This window comes from Myotis yumanensis, unplaced genomic scaffold (genome assembly GCF_028538775.1).
Source record: "Myotis yumanensis isolate MYYU_CA2020_CCGP unplaced genomic scaffold, mMyoYum1.0.hap1 SCAF_4, whole genome shotgun sequence".
NCBI classification, from domain to species: Eukaryota; Metazoa; Chordata; class Mammalia; order Chiroptera; family Vespertilionidae; genus Myotis; species Myotis yumanensis.
The window spans coordinates 41,434,339-41,437,440 of NW_027223755.1; positions in this window are offsets into that span (position 1 = coordinate 41,434,339).

The window sequence follows — 3,102 nt, forward strand, 5'->3', positions numbered from 1 at the left end:
GGACAAAATATAAACACATACCTAACTGGCACTGAATAGCAACCAAAAGCAGACACTGGAAGGGAGCCAACAATTGGAGGAAGGAAAGGCATAGGTGAATTTTTTATGATTTTTTTTACTTATGAGCAGGTCCTAGTCCATGCTGAGCAGGGCAGCTACCACTAGAATAGAAGGTCTGATGTCCTACTGGCATAAAAAAATAAGAGGAAATAATTCAGAGGTACCACAGCAGACTAATAAAGAGAGAGCCTCAAATTTTGTGTATAAACTCTGCCAAAATCTCTAGCTGACCACTGAACTACTCGTATATAGGGTAGACTGCAAGCAGTCCAGGTAAGACTGAAAGTGCTGAATGAGATTTCAGCTGCTGTGTAGCCAAGTTATCAGCCTGTTTTATTAAAATAAAAAGCAATAATTTTCAGAAGGGTAAAACAGAATCCAGGGTCTTTATAGTGTGTCACTCAATGTCCAGAATATAATCCAAGTGTATAAATACATTAGAAAATGTGATCCAGACTCAAGAGAAAGTGAAATCATTGAAGATCAACCCAAAGATGTCTCACATATTGAAATGAGCAGGCAAGGCGTTTAAAACAGCTATTATAACTATATGCTCCAGGACATAAAGGAACATAGCTTCTATGAATGAACAAACAGGAAATCTCAGCAGAGAAATGGAAATTATAAAGAAAGAACCAAATGGAAATCTTAGAAATGAAAAATAAAATATCTAAAATAAAAATTCACTGGTTGGGCTTAGAAGAAGAATAGAGGTAACAAAGGGAAGAGTCAGTGAACGCGATGACCAATCAACAGAAATGATTCATTCTGAAAAACAGAGAGAAAAAAACCAACATGAACAGATCCTTAGAAATCTGTGGAACAATAACAGAAAGTTTAACACATATGAAATTATAACCCCAAAAGTTGAGGAGACAGGGAATAGGGAAGGAAAAATATTTGAAGAAATAATGACCAAAATCTGGTGGAAGTTATAGATTTACAAATTCAAGAAGCTCAGTGATTCACAAAATGGATAAAATTATAGTCAAACTTCTGAGAAAATGAGATAAAGAGAAAATCTTGAAAACTGCTACAGAAAAATAACAAAGAAACAGTAATAAGAATTAAGGCTGACTTTTGTCAGAAACAACAAAGGCCAAGAGAAATCTTGAAAGTGCTGAAATAAAACCATCACTGTCAACCCTGAATTCTATATCCAGTAAAAATAGTCTCTAAGAATGAAGAGAATATAAAGATAAAAACAATAGAACACCAAAGGAAATGATACATTGCTAACTCTACTTGAACTTACTAATAGTTAAATTTGGGTATAAATATCTATTTTGTCAAGCCCTATTTCTGCCCCCTGTGTGTCAGAGCATTGCAAGCTTATTGACTGCATAGTAATAACGAGCTATAATTCTGAGCAAATACTCTGTGCCAGGATCCGTCTATGGATATTACATTTAATCCTGGTCCTTATCAACAGTTGTGGCTGTTATTATCGGGATAAAATTGCAGATGAGAAAATAGTCAGAGAAACTAATTACCAGTAATGTGTCCAAGGTCACACAGCTAGTGAGTGTGACCCAGGCCCAAGTAGAGGTCCTTGCCGACTTGAATAATATTTCATGGACATTTATATATAGCTTGAAAATTGACAAAGTCCCTTATGAACCCCTTCTAAAATCTTTCTTACACTATTTAATGAGCTAACTTTTTATTTTAAAGGCAAACATAAAAACATTTCGGGTTAGCACCCTGATAGTCTCTCAATTGCCTGCAAACGGCCTGCTTTCTCCATCTCCCCACATGCTCCTTCCTTTAGCAATAGAGAACACCCAACAGCCCACAACACAGCTGCTGTTTCAGCTGGCACAGAGCTGCTCAGCTAGAGACTGTATCTCCTAGCCTCCTTTGAAGCTAGGCGTGGGCCATGTGATCAATTTTGGGCAAATGGGATATGAGTGGACACAGGTATGACCAGTCAACTTCTGGTCAGGTTCTTAAAGAAAAACACACTTGCCTTAGACCCTCTATTCCTCCTTTCCCGAGGGCTGAAAAATACAACCAGGAGCCTCTGCTTTGGACCTGGAAGTGGAAGCCACGTGTGAAAGGTACAGGAGAGCCAATCTGTGCGCCAGCCCTCAAAGCTGCTCTGAATGGCTTACTGCTGGACCAGGCATGGAATACACATATAACAACATAAAAACACAACAACAAAAGGTTAAAAAATTTCAAAGGCATTTATTGAGAACCTGGCCATGTGGCCATCTCTGTGTGTACCCATTTCTAAAGTAGGGTGATCATTTTACTTTCCTCACAGGGCTGGCCTGAGGGCGGAGTAAGATAATGTGTATAAACATTAGCACAGTGCCTGGTACAGAGCAAGAGCCCACACATGCTACATTTATTGTGTGTCATGGGCTAGATTTGAATATAGACACAGCCTTTTCCTTTATATACTGGGTGCCCTCAGACGCTGAAGAGAATACCTGGTTAATGAATGCTGTTGATCTAAGAACAGAGACAGAGGAATTTGTAGATGCTAGGACTTGTGCTAATGATATCATAGGGTATTTTAACCTTTATTTGACAACCCTTCTTTCTCAGCATTTTCAACTCTTCATCTCCCTTAAAAGAATGGATGGTGTTTTAAAAAACATTTTCTTCTATAGTTGTGAGGGATATATATATATATATATATATATATATATATATATATTCAGGATTATTCTTAGAAAATTAATCTCTCATTTTGAGGCCAGCTCACTACTAGATTACTACGATGATAAACTCCTATTGGTAAAAGAATACTATTTTCTAACCAAATTACTAGAGCTTCCCCTCCCTAATCTGAGCTTCTCTCAATTCTCTTTCAAAAGAATATGTAATGCATTTAGAAGGTGACAGCATGGTGTGACTGCTCAACATTCAATTCGTGTCTTCAGCACCAACAGAGGAAAGGTTAGAGATATAAGGGCAGCCCCTTGTTTATTGCAATTTCACAGCAGTGGCAAATGCCACAACACTCGGGCTGGCAGCAGGAATTAGTTAAAACCTGGCAGCAAAGCTTCCTTTCCCTTCACTGCTTCATAT